Below are 15,122 nucleotides of genomic sequence, written 5' to 3'. Positions count from 1 at the left end.
AAGATTTTTTAAGAATCACTAAATAATGCTTGCTCCACTAATCAAGGAAATGTGGCAACTGGTATAAATCCTGAAAATGAGAGAGGATTTGAAAGGGAAGAAAATGAGACCTAGTTCTTCTCTGAATCTGTCAATTCATTTATTTTTATATCTCCTGGATCATGCTGAAATTTCTTAATGTACTTCCAGCTTAAACATCATCTAATCATCAAAAGTATATATTAGGAAGCATAAAATTACTCTATTCTTTGCTCTTCAGTGCCAGCTGCAAGCTTGTCATAACAGAAGCAGGACAAATACAGAAATCAAGAGAACTGCTAAAGCTAAAGTTATGTATAGGAAGAGCTTTCTAATGCTTTTTAAAGTTCACTAAGACCAGCTTTGGGTTTTCATGGACGTGCTTAACAAACTTGTCCCTTTTATAATTCCACTCTTAACAGCATGCGGGAAGGATCTTAGCTGAAAGAGGCTACTGCCTGTCTTAAATAAGGGTTAAAACACTGATTAGCAGTTTCATTGACAAAAGAGCTACACAGGAAAAAAAAAAAGTTACATATCAACGGACTTTTTTCTTGACATCAATACTCTACTGCAAGATTATTCCTTTATAGTCTACTATCAGTTAAAAACAAGGTCTAACCATAAAAATAATATTTCACCCTGCAGGAAAAACAGTAAAGACAGCCTGCTCCTGCTGTGCCTGAACTTGAGGTTACCTTGTTGTTGCTGTTGTACTAAGAGAGGACAAAATGATAACAAGCGTAGCTCTAAAGAAAATAGCCTAGTTCTTTACACACAGAACAACACAAGTAGTCCACTATGTTAATATCATTAAAATATGTCCAATATTCCTCATTCTGAAGGCTTTCTTTATGCCAAGTAAAACTTACTATAAAAATTGTATTAAAAAATTGGTTTCATACACAGAGGCAAAGTTTTTCTGCTTCTCACATCACCCCACAAGTGAGTAGGCTGGGGGTGCACAAAAAGTTGGGAGGGGACACCGCCAGAACTGGTAACCCCAGCTGACTCCAGGGATATTCTATACCATACATCATCATGTTCAGTAATAAAATCTAACTGAAGAGGGAGGAAGAGTAATGGTGTTTTGTCTTCCCAAGTCACTGCTATGTGGGATGGAGCCTGGTTTTTCTTTCACCTGCCTGACCATGGGAAGTGATGAATTAATTCTTTGTTTGCTTTACTTGCAACTGCAGCTTTTGCTTGACCTATTAAACTGCCTTAAACCATGACTTTTCTTACTTTTATCCTTCTAGTTTTCTCCCTTATCCCATTTGAGGAAAATGAGCAAGCAGATTCATGGTGATGGGTTACCAGTGGGCTTAAAATACAGCAACAATTCTATCAAATATATGTAAAATTACATGTTCTATAAATATCTCATAGCATGTGATTAAATAATATAAAAATTTATACTAGAATTCAGTCCTGTAATATCTTGTTAATGATCTGTTCATTCATTTTGGTTAGTGAATGGACTCACAATGAGTGGCTCTGCTTACAAAGCTGCACACTAAATTTCAAAAATTTTTTTGACTTAGATTACAGCAAAACTTAAAATAATATTTTTCTATCCTGAAACAGGTTTCTTAGAAAGAGTAATCAAACATTGTTCCCTATTTAGGACCATTAGTTAAGTAACCAAGTGTGTAAGCATAAATTCCACATTGAAGATTTCTTTCCTGTTAGCTTCTAGCCTACTACAAGTAATTTATTTAAACGCTTACCTCAAGAAGGAAATACAGGAGTATAGTTATTCTGTATATTTATGTACTTGTAACCAAACACAGTTTTAAGATATTTCTTCTATTTACTGTAAGCTAATAAAGTAAGATAGTTTGTAAACTGAAGTGTATATTAGTGTAACAGTATGCAATTTTCATACAAACTTTATGGTATATTTCCTATATATTGCTGTCACAGGCAAGAAAAAAACCTCTAGAAGTGTGAATTTTACCTATCTTAATTTGTTGACACGCAACACAAATTGTTGATCTCTTTCTTAAAGATGTTGAGGGGAGGAAAAAGAAGCACATTTCAACATGCTTTCACACACACACACCCACACACCCCTATATCTACATAAATATTGTCTTTTCTCTCCTTTTTCAATTTTACATATTTTCACCATGTCTTATACTCAGTCTGTCCAGTTCATCCAGCCAGCTGTTAAGTGGCTTAGGAGGTTGAGGAGATATCTGTGCCTTCAATGGTTTCTGCTGCTCCAGTCCTTTGTGCTCTTCCCTGGCGTGGGTCATCCAGGGCCACAGTCCCTCATGGTTGCCCCTTACCCAGTGTGGAGCATCCTCAGGGGTGTCCCTGCATTGGCACAGCCTCCCAGAGACCCCAATACCTTTAGGGACTTCATGGAATGTCTTCCTAAAACATGCTTCTTCATCGTCTAATACTTGCTAAATTCTTTGTTAGATAGGTTTAGGTAGGGGCCCTTATTGCTTCTCTGCTTGGATCAAGTTTGGTGTAGTGTAGTGAAATTTTGATGCACAATTAATATTTTCCACTGTGGTTTTCCATTGTCTTGAGGTAGCCTGGACCCCATTTGAACAGAGATACTGCAGCTCATGGTGTTTCCCCTACTTGCCACAACTGCTTCAACACATTTCTGCTGCAGACTCCACTCCTTGCTACAATGAAACTCATATTGAAGAATATAAGATGAAGGTTAAAGAGGTAACTGAGCATTATGCATTTCAGCTATGAACATACAAGAGCTGAGAGTCACATGAAACTGTTCTTCTTAACAAAAATTGTCTTTTCTTTTGAAAAAAAAGATTTTAGCTTTTTCTTTCCACATAGGGCATTACTTCAGTTATGGTTTCTCTCATTTGGAAAATTATTTTATGCTGAAGTGTTCATCAAAGATAAGAACTTTGTATTTCTTTCTTCTTCTATCTGTCCTTTTTTCTTGAGGTCTCATACTAAACAAGTGAAATGTACTAAGGAATGAACAAACAACAAAAAGTGAAATGCAGCATACATCAGCCATTTAATCTTTTTTTTGTTGTTGTTGTTAATTTCCTTCCATGGATTTGTAAACTTTCTATTTATAAATGGGATAATATTTTATTACCAGACAGTTCGCATAAGTTTTTAATCAAGTTTCATGATTTATATCCTTGACACTGAAATCTGAAGTGTATTTTGTATTTTTTGTATCTGCAGTAATTCCTGAGGTTAAGGTTTACAGCAATTTTATGTGTTTTGTTTGCTTTCATTTCAATATTTTAGCTAATTACTTTCCTATGAAGTTGATTTAACCTTGGCTGTTCAGAACTCGATCGTTTAAAAAATTTTGTTTGGCTGATTAACTGTTCTTGATTTGATGGAAAAGTGCAGGCTTCTGGGTAAAACAGCAAAAAAGAAGAGATTTCTTATGATTAATAAATATTTTTAACGGAAAAGTGAGGGTATTGAAATATGCTTTCTAACAAAGTAAAATCAGTGAAAGTTAACAAGTTTCCTAATGTCATGGTTGATCTTGGAATCACATGAGCATACAAATTATAAAGGAGTTAACTAATCTTAACAGTGGTTATTTTTGTCATGATTTGTGGAAGAGATAAAATTGTTCAATTACCTCACTTAACATAATTATATAATCATGAAAATACAATACAGATAATTTACACCTTGTTGGGTCACGTTCAGAAGTTGTGCACTGATTTTCACAGAAAATCTTTGTCTAATATAGGAAAAAAATTGTCTTATCCAAAATTTTGTCTTGAGGAACGTTTTCCTCCCTATTCTTATTATTTACACAATTTTCAGAAAACATCAATTCTAACACAGTTTTTATTGCCTCATGCTAGTCTAATTCAAGAATAACTACAAATATAGATCTCATCTTTACAGAGAAGGTAATGTAATAATACAGTTAAAATCATTATACACACACTGTATTTTCTACCATTTTTCGTTATGAAAACATCACCCCTTCACTCCCTTAGTCCTGAGGCTTTGTAAATTCTGTAAAAAGCTTCTGGCCTGATATTAGCAACACTAATACTGTATTACAGGCCTGTGTAGTTCTAAATCAATCATACCAGGATTCAGATGTAAATATAATAAGCCAACTTTACCTTATCCTTTTAATACCGAAGGAAATAATTTCTACTGAAAAGTGTGGATTACAGAAGCAGAATTACTTTTATAGATCATCAGTGCATGGAATCCAGGCTGAGAGAGAGACTATATTAAGATTTTCGAGGGGACAAGATGAAAGAACTCTTGCTATTGAAAGCAGGAATATCACTTTCGTGGTAAGGACTGCTAAACAAAACAGAGCAAAACAAAACAAAGAAGAACAAAATTAAAGCCTTCAGTGTCTGAGAAGAGGACAGGAGATGTTGCAACTGTCACCCATGTCTATGTAGTATTTTGGTTTCTCATAATCAAAACAGTGAGAATACACAGAAATCAAAGATTCTGGAAAGAATAGCTTGTTGTCTGTTTCAGAGGCACGTTTAAATCTGCCTTGCCTTTGTCTAATTTGCATTACAGAATTTAAAGTCTTTCATACTACAGTGCGTCTCTTCACTTCCTCGGAATAATGGATTAATTTGTTGAAGTTCTCTCAATTTAGGACTAGAGCGTGATGGTGCGCAGATAGTACATTTCTCATAGCTCTACTTCTGAGTACTGAAGAGTTATGAAAATAGTGTAAGTACACCTTGTAATACCTGTTTTGAATTCAAGAACAGATTTGAGTCAGATGGCTTTAGATTAAATTCACTTTTATACAGAGGACTAACATTCCTACAGCCCTCTCTCAGGTTGCCATTATTCATGTGAGAGGAAGAACTCTGTAAATTTATACATTGTACATTTTTAGTAACACAACAATAATTCTAAGAAAGGAAAGGCTCATTCAAGAGGAACAAATTTCAGTTTCTTCCTCATAAGTTAAAAAAGTAGCTCCAAATTTCACTGAGAATCTCTTCATTCATCAGGGTTTAGGTTTGTCCAGATAAAAGACAGGGAATCTTTTTCAGACTTTTTCTTGTCTAGTCACACAGCTTCAAAAATATGAAGTCACAGGAAGAGATGAAAGATACATGTGCATGAGGTGACATGAGGTAACATTGGGTAGGGACACTCACCTGAGAATAAGGAGTTTTGGTGTCTTCCTGCTATTACTCTTGTGCAATATATAAACTTTTTTATGCTAATCAGTTTCACTTTCTGACATTTAATACCAACTACACAACACTGTTACAGCTTACAGTAGGTTATACAATACAGAGACACATTGCTTCTGTGTGAGAGACAGAACTGTTGCTGTAGTCAACAGCCCCAACTTTCTCTGGAGGAGGACTCAAGAGTCAAAGTAGAAAGAGGGAAGGGTACAGTAATGATACAACCAGGGGGTGAAATTTGGGTCTATAATGAGTTCCACCAAAAGAAGCAGAACAAAAAAGATAAAACATACCAAGAGACATCCTTCTTCTAGTAGAATCAAAATAGAGTATATCAGAATTCTCATAAATCAGATTTCTTACTGGAAAATGCCATGGAGACATGTCACAAAAAAAATGTATAGCAACTGTAAGACACCATATGTTCCCCAAGTTTAGTGGTAGAAGTTATACTGGATCTGGCCAGGATGGGAGTTCACCTTGTACCATGTTTTACACTTGTGGCTCAAACAGTCATTGTAACACAATGTTTTATTGATTGCTGAGCAATGCTGGCACAACATCAAGACCACCTCTATTTCTCATTCTTTCTCCCCCCATCATGGCAGCTAGAGGTGGGCAAGAGTTTGGGAACAGATAGAGCAAGACACTGACCTCAGCTACCAAAGGAATATCCCATACTATGTTGCATTCAATCCCATACTCATCTTACTCAATAAAAGCAGGGTGTAGAGTTTCCAAAATACACAGCGAGTCTGTAGAGGACCAGCCATTCTTCATTCTTCTGCTGGTAGGAGAGGGTAAGTGCTCACCTCTTCATACCTTGATTGTTTTTTGGTTATTTTTTCTGTCCTTCCTCTTTATTTTCAACTGTCTTTATCCTAACCCAAAGGTCTTTCTTATTTTTGCTCTTACAGTTTGCTTCTACTTTCCTCTGGGGGCAAGGACTGAGCCAGCAGCTGGTGGGTGTTAATTGTTAATTGAGGCCAACTCACCACAGAAGTGAAAACAGGCTGGAATAAAAAGGTCACATTCAAAAGAGATTCTGTTAGAAAGGACAAAAGTCTTGTGTGTTTCAGCTGAGATGAGCAAGAATTTTAATAAAATTACTAATTTGAAGGAAGCTGTTGGTGCAATGAAAAATATATCATACAGAACTGTAAGATGATAAAAATAAATTATATGAAAAAAAGATTAAAAAATAAAGAAAAAACACAGAGAGAGGAATAGCAGGTGTTGAACTGAAAGAAAGGAATGGGAGATGAATTGACATAGAATCTCATTTTTTTACAATCTTTCACTATAAAGAGTTCTTCTTTCATGTTGACTCAAAATTCATGCAACTTCGCTAAATCTCACCGAACTAGAAAAAATTCACAGAAGTAATACAAAATCAGTTTAATCTCTTAAAAGTTAGACAATTTAACATATTAAGGATAAAAACATTTTTAGAACTCCTATACTATAGTGTAGATGTAGTCTGTGTATCATACATATAAAATATATGCATACTGCATGTACACATTATGTATTAGATGATCTATATACACATTCTGCGTACATATGTGCTCTGTAGATACAAAGATAAAATATATATAACATATACATCTCTGTATGTCTACATATTATATAAGTATTGTACATAGAAAGAAAAAGCATATAGATCAAAGTCAATTCTGCCTTTGTTTTTGGCTAGTTTTTTTTCATCATTGCTGTATCAAAGAAATGCACAGCAAATATCATTCATCTACAGCTTATATAATAGCAAAGGGACTATGTCTGTCTAGAGAAGGAGGTTAAACTCTTGTTAAAAGAGATAAAAGGAAAAGAAAAATAAAAAGGGGAAGGGGGAAAGAATAATAGAATGATAAATTCTATTTTCTACTTTCTAGTGTTTGTTTTAGGAAAAAAAGAAGGAAGGGTAAGGGGAAGTGGACGGGAAGGGAATCACTACTTACTCTCATTGCTCTTTGTTTTCGTAACTCTTTCATTAGGAGTCAATAATGCTCTCAGCAATATCGTATCACCATATCACCCATCATGAATTGGTGATAGAAATCAAATTAAAACAAGGACAACCACAAACAAGTAACTGGGGAGAAATAAACTGGAAGATTTACAAACCATTGATACTGGGTTTTGAACATTTCCCACTTTGTGGATCTTCTGTATATCACTATAAGTAGTAAATGTATCTGCACAGAATGCACTGGGTCAGAGTGACTTCCAGGCTAAAACCCTTGCTGCAGTTGTTGCTTGAATGCTGGCTCTAGGGAGCTCCTCCACTGCCTTTTCACTGAGCTACACCAGATCTCATATGACAGAGGAAGAGCAGATATTCTCTGAGGCAACTTCAGTGATCTCTGCAAAGGCTCTTAGAACTGTCTGATTCCTCATCTTAGGAGAGCCTTGAAACCCAGACCACTCAAGCAGTATTAATGTCATCAATCTTTCTAAGAGCAAGATTGTGCTCCTGAAATTCCAGGCAATTTTTAGGCTCTTCTATTGTCAAAACAAGTAAATAAGTAATTCAATAGTTGTTTGCCATAATTACCAGAGTTATTAATAATATAATTTCTAAAAATTATTAGGTCTATCTATTCCATTTTATTATATCTAATCACTGAATTATGTTTGACGCAGTAACTTTTCTGGTGGGGAGAACAGACTAGAAGAGTAAATTATATTATTTTTGTTGTTTTAGTACACTTTTCAAATAAACAACTTTGCTCTCCTTACATTTCTCTTTCTCATGATGAAAGAAATTCCTTAAAATTGATATCAAAGGAACTGAGCACAGGTTTATATTTTTCAATACTTGATCTTTGGTTCTAGATACAACTAGGTTTTCATCCAAGTTGGCAGCTGCAGCCCTGAGAGGCTGCAATTGATCTCTGAGGATATATTTCAAGACCATAAGCTTGAATATCCTCAGTTCAGATTTACTTAATATTGAAACATATCTGTATTACACAGGGACCTTTACCCTCTGGAGGAATTATCTGAATGAGGCTTTTTTGGTACAATCTTGAATAAATGATGAGCTTTTCAAAGCATTTCCTAGAGTCACAGAATGGGTAGGATTGGAAGGAACTGCAGTGGGTCATCTGGTCCAATCTCTCTGCTCAAGCAGGATCATGCTAGAGCACATGGCATAGGATTGTGTCCAGGCAATCCTTGAGTGCCTCCAGTGAAGGAGACTTCACAACCTCTCTGGGCAATCTGTTTCAGTGAATGGTTCCCTCTGCAGTAAAGAAGTTCTTCTATTTGTTCTTTACATACCTGGCCAGATTTAATTCCAGATAGACCTTGGCCTTCCTTCTCTTATTTCTATTTACTCTAACAATTATTGTGTCCAATTTAAGATTTCTCATCAGATTTTTCTATAGAAAAAAGCAGCTCAACCACAGCCCACTAACCACTGAGAACAGTAAACTTCATATTTCTTTGACATGTTGAAGACTTGACCTGACATAAAAATCTGCACTAAATAACATCTACACTGTATGTTATCAGTTACATTTGGATATTGAAGTCCCACATAATTTTTTCCTTAAAGTATTTCCTCTCACTTTCACATATATTTAAATCATGAAGATAGTCTCTGTCTCTTTCCTTCACACATCCACATTAGACCAATCTTACACTGATATATCTAGGCTTTATTTCAATATTACTATTAATCAGTGTATGCTGGAAGGAAATATTCTATTTTCTAAAATTTTATAACTAAATCATATTTCTGTTATTAATTGGCTGGGGTAAGGTTTATGACTATTTTTTAAAATAGATGATTGACAACCACTGATATTGCTCCTCTATATAAAAGTAGATAACTGAATTACTGTTTCTATCCAGAAATTCAATAATATCACAGAAAAAAAATTTGCCCAGTTTCTATAGTGGCAGAAATTGTGTCTAGCTTCAGAAGTCCTTTGGATCTGTTTTTCACAGCTGTCTTGCACAAGCTGAAAATGAACATAATATTGAAATCAACAGTAAGGTCTAATTACATTAACTAAAACATGAATGTTATTTGATTTTTAATACAGATCTGACAGAAATTCTATTGCTGTTCCCAGTTGTCTTGCTTTACTTTCATCATATTAGAAAAATATGGGCATATTGATGTTTTTCTTCACTGTCTCATTGTGGGCTTTCTAAAAAGTCATTAGGTAATTAACCTTTTCAAAACATTGAGTTTTAACCTATCTCTGTTCCCACTGACTTTTGTGAATTAGGCCGTCAAAGTAGTTTTAAAAATCCCACCAAAATGGAATTTGCCTCTGAGTAATAATTTCTGGGGGTAAAAAAAAAAATGTTGTAATTATTTCAAAATTCCCAGGTTTGGTCCAAGAACAACTGTAAAACTACTAATTAAAGTTACATGTGTTCTTTGCGTAGTTTTAGTACTCACTTTACTTTTTCACTTAACAGAAACATAAATAAAACTCTCTAATGTTTTTTATTACATCTTGGATCTCTTTGAAAACTAAAATTGCTATTGCTATGAAGTTTTTTTTTATCCACAGTGTGCTTTTTTCAGGTTTCACTTTAACACTTACTCTTTGAAAAGCTTTATTCCTTGTGTAAAGTCTTCTATAAATTTATTTATCATCTTTATCAATGTCAGCACATTGTTGGATTAATTTTAATATGCTGTCAGTTTAAAACTATTATAATTTTTATTTCATTGTAATGGATCATAGACAAAATTTTCTTTAAAATCCCTCTAAATCATCTTTGGAGACATATTTTTAGCCTAAAACAGAAATAAACTGCACTACTAGACAAAGCAGTTTCCTTCTGGTTTTCTCAATCAAGAACCGAATGGCCTGTTTAAATACATTGTCTTGTATGTCTTGCAAAAGAAGCTCAAAAGTTTCCACCAGTATGTAAAACCTTCCCAGTAACAGCAGCATCAGTAAAGCAAAACACAGAGAGACCTACAGCACTGCTTACCATTTTTCAAAGCTTTTAATGGGTGTCTGCATTTTAAAGTGGAAACTTGGTCCTGGTTCAAACTTTCCCATTTTTGATTCTGCATAATTAGAATTATTCTTTTGTTCTAACTCACAATTTCTCCTTTTAAACTTTGCAAATCCTGTAGAACTAAAATACTTTTTTTAGTATATGACTGACACTAAATCCTAGTAACAATTCTCACAGCCGTCATTATGTATTTTTCTTTTATGAAGGAAAAAAAAAATTTGTAGGAATAGCTACTGATTCTATTCTCAGATGGCTTTTCAGAACTGCGTCCCATTCCATTCCCCTTCTATTCTCTCACTTTATATAAAAACTTCTGGAGATGAGAGACCCTTGGAGATAAAAGTTATAAATCCTTTTCTTTCAGAAAGCAAGAAGGAAGACCCTGGATGCTTATAAGCAATGAAAAGCTATGGAAAGGACATGGAGCATGTCCTCTCGGAATAGCGTTTCAACTATGGAAAGAAAAAGGAAGTTGTCAGGAGCAATCAACATGAGTTTACCAAGACAAAATCTTGCCTGAGCAAGCTGAATGCCAGTGAAGATGAACAGGGCGCCTCTGTGAATGAACCATGAGCTGTAAGTACAAACTATACCTTCAGTATACCAAAGCTTATAAAACAGACTGCAGTCTCAGGAAGCTAAGGCAGTAGTGCCTGAAAGAGCAAAGTCTGAAGTCAGATGAATTGACCAAATCAAAAGCCAGAAAATTCCAGCAAATCTCCAGGCCTGAGGTTTGTTTTGTTAAAAATAGATTTTAAAAAAATTTACAAATTGTTCATTCATTTTGTATGCTTTAGTAAAGTAATAAAACTAAACCAGCAGATAACTCCTTCAGACAGCATGTGTTATGACTCTACTGTGAGGCTCATATTTATAATGCCAGAGGTCCTCTAGGGTAGAAAAGTTGTAAATAACATCAGCAACCAGACCTGCTATACTCGTATTTCAGAATCAGAAAAAAAATTCTTAGGATGCACAGGCTTTGAATACTTTGGTTTAGTTTTACAAAAACGACTCCATAAATCCATTAGGGTGCTAAAGTTGATGACAATTTGACAGTTGAGAGTTTTGAAGGTAGTCCTTGAATGGAAAATTGTGGAAGAAAGGTAACACTTGTAAAGGCCTTGTGTGTTTTGGTTTTGTGTGCTAGAATTTCCCCAGGGTTTTCCAGCCTCTGGAAAATGACAATCAGGCAAAATGATTCAACAGCCATACCTAATTCATAACAGCATCTGGGATAAGAATTCCTTTAACTGAGTTAATTCCTTTGAAAATCCAAATTCTTTGATATAACCAGAGGTTCTTTCTAAAATTTCTCAGTACAGTAAGGTGCAGAAAGCCCTCAAAAGAGGGCTTTTGATGCTGTTGTTGCTTTGTTTCTTTTGTTCGTGCTGTACTCATGCCTAAACCAGGGCATTACATTTAGATGGTAAATGGAAGGATAAAATTTATGTCTAACATTTGCATAATCTAGTTTCTTATTTCATTTCCTCATGGTGTTGAGGAAGAATTCTATTCTAGAGAAAGAATTCTTTTGTAAATGATGACAGAAGCTGATGACCCAGCTTTAATTCTAACAAATCTCAATGTAAATAATTTTTTCAGAATTTGCTGCAGACCAGATTATATTTAAAACTAATTTGAGTTTGCATGGGAATTTTTGCAGGGTTTTGTTTTGATTTTTTATGTACTCCATCTGAAATTCATGAGGTTGATTTAAGGTAAAAGTAGAGAGAATTCTGACAGTCAACATTTGCAGCTTTTCATGACTGAAGGCACAATAAAGCAAGAAACTGCCAAGTTATCTTTCCTATAAACTATTTGACAAACAAGCTATTTTTCTGATAACAGATTGTTTGTGAACCAGTAAAGATGTATACCAATTTATTATTTAGCTGTGAATGGTTCCCATGAAAAACTGAAATAAAATGCAGTCCATGAGTGTTCTTAAACTTCTAGTTTTATTCCTTATTGCTGTTCTTCATTTCAGTGTAGGAGAGCTCATCTAGGTGAAACATAATCTTTTTTTGTGATTGCCTAACAAGTCCTTAAATGGGAAAATAAGCCAATGGATGATGAGTATCAAATGAGAAAATAAGACATCTTATCCATGTCCACATGAAAAATGAATACTTTTAATGAAAATATTAATTCCTTAAATATTTGTGAGACTAGGATATTTAGATAAGACTATCCAGGAAATGAACAATAAAATGTACAAAAATGTCTAAGCAGAAATTGAATGAATCCATCTAAAGATGACTCCTCTATATTTACATAGCTATAATGCTTAATGCTTAGAATACATCAAGTTAATAGGGGTGGGGTTTTTTTGCATTTGATTTTGAACAGTAGATAGGAGAGGACAGTCTCTTTTATGAACCAGTATACAGTGAAAATACTCATTCCACAATGCCAAAAAGGAAGTTGCTTCATAAGTATCTGTTAGGGGTTTTTTTGAGAAAAACCTGCTTTGTTTGATAGCTGTGAAGGAACTACTAAAACCAAGCTGTTATGTTTTTATAAAGTTGTCTGCTGCAGTTTTTATGAGCCCAAACTCCTCTTTATGACTATAATAAAAGGCGACTAGCATTTGTGTGTGTGCTTGATTTGTTCAATGCAGGCAGTGTAATGAGGTCTACAGGAGTTCTCTTTGTACAGTTGAGTGGCTGTGTTCTTTTTACTCATTATTTTTTCTCATTATAACTTCTAATAAACAAACAAAAAAAAATAGAAATATTGAGTATGGGAATTTTACTATTATATTACTTTTAAGCAATCTAAAAGCAATAACTTCCAAATTACTGAGTACTGGAACAGTTTGTCCAGAGATGGAGAGTCTCCCTTCACTGGAGAAATTAATGAATCATCTGGACACAATCCTGTGCAATGTTCTTCAGGATGACCCTGCTGGAGCAGGGAGGGTGGACCAGATGATCCCCTGCGGTGCCTTCTAAGCTGACCCATTCTGTGACTCTGTGTTATGTGTGCAGGTGTGTACGCTTCCGCATGCCCACACACACGTACACTCACATTTACAGGTGTACAGAAGCTGACTTCTTATGGATGAGAACCAGATAAAAACTGGGATTAGGGATAGACTTATCAAATCATGCCAGGTCCTGTAAATCAACACAATGAGCTGAAGGTAAGCTTTATGTGTCTCTCTTTCTTCCAAATTGTGATGCTGTGGTAAATGCATCAGCAGAGCAGCATAAGAGGAGGCAACGTGTAAAAGAACTGGGGTGAAAAAAATCAGTTATTTAGAATTAATTTTGGGCACAGTGAATGAGTACAATATTAACGAATTTCATTAAGTTATGATTTAATTTCCTCTGGGCAAGCAGGGGATGAAACCAGTGGGTAGACCAAATAATGGTCTCAGATTATGAGAATTTCAGCTTTATTTGAACTGGGAACTAATAGCTCTGGATTTCAGTGAGGAAAGATGGCAAATTTTTTCCTGTTTGTACTAAACAAAAGCAAAATAGCCACACAAAATCAAATGTGTAATTTCTAAATGAAACTAATAAATATGTAAATAAAACCTTATCAGTTGGAACAACAGGAGGATACTGTTCATGTCCTTTTAAAAACTTTGCCAAATATTTATTGCTTCTCTGAGACAATAGTTCTGATTTCAGCATTAGGGACATTAGGATGTTAACCTTTCAACCCTGACTACATTGTGCTTGTGAGGAACAATGGGACACATAATTGCCCTCTAAGAGAAATCATGAGTCCTGCTTAAAAGAAGACATTTGGCCTTCCCTATGACGTCTCATAATCCACGCCATAATCCAATATGCAGACACTACAATTGCTCTGTATTTTATTCCTTACTATTGATATAATATTAATATAGAAACAAAATTTAATAACATCATTACAACTAATTTGTTATTTTCCCATTACCTTAAGTGGTTCCATATTTTACTTTTGATTCTACTCCTCATTCATGAGTCAATGTTTGTTTTGGACTCTTAATTTTTTGTTAACTAGTAGTAGTTAGGATTTAAATACAGAGATAATGACACAAATAGAGAAAGTTTAATCGTGAGAAACATGCATATTTAAAAATATGTGTAGGAAATGGAATTGATAGAAGAGAGACATAAAAATAAAATATACTAAATCAAATGAAAAAGAAATTATAAACAGAAAGCATGCACATCCGTTAAGAGATTTTAATGAGTAAACTAGATGAACATAGCCAACTTTCAGTAAAAAAAAAGTAAGTCAGAAGCTGAATCTAAATACCTCTTAAAATGACATAAAATCATTTTATAAATGCCTTACTTTCAACCCTACAATATGTACCCTAAAGCACTTGCATTTTATATTGGATATACTAAACTCTGTTTTCAAGAATTACCAGAAAGCTTCTTCAGCACTACTTCCACTGAATTCTACAAAATTCAAACAAAATTTGTTAGAAATAGGTATTTTATGTATTCTATAGTATCAGGGGAGATTATGCATTATTATAATACGCTTAATTAAATGCATTTTAAAAATTAAAGAAGCTATCCTGAAATACTTGGCCAGAGGCTAAGCCCCCAGCCAGTTGTTTGCTTGCTTTCCTAGCTCCCCTAGGGGAGCATGAACTGAAAACTCACAAATAAAAATAAAGACAGTTTAATAAGTGAAGCAAAGTTCCACCCACAAGCAAATCAAAGAGAGAATTAATTTGCTACTTCTTATCAGCCAGCAGATGTCCAGCCAGCACTTGGAAGGCAGGGCTTCAGCTTGCGTAACAGGAACAAATCCCATAACCATGAGCACAATCACTTCCTCCTGAGCTTTTACAGCTGAGCACGATGTCACATGGTGTGGCACATCCCTCTGGTCGGTAAGAGTCAGATGTCCTGGCTGGTTTCTCCTAGCACCTTGTGCAGCCCTGGCCTACTCACTGCAGGGCAGGATGAGAAGCAGAAGGTCCTAGATGCTATGTAA

Source organism: Passer domesticus, chromosome 2 (assembly GCF_036417665.1).
Source record: "Passer domesticus isolate bPasDom1 chromosome 2, bPasDom1.hap1, whole genome shotgun sequence".
NCBI lineage: Eukaryota > Metazoa > Chordata > Aves > Passeriformes > Passeridae > Passer > Passer domesticus.
The sequence above is the reverse complement of the archived record's forward strand: the minus strand, read 5'-3'. Positions refer to the sequence as shown.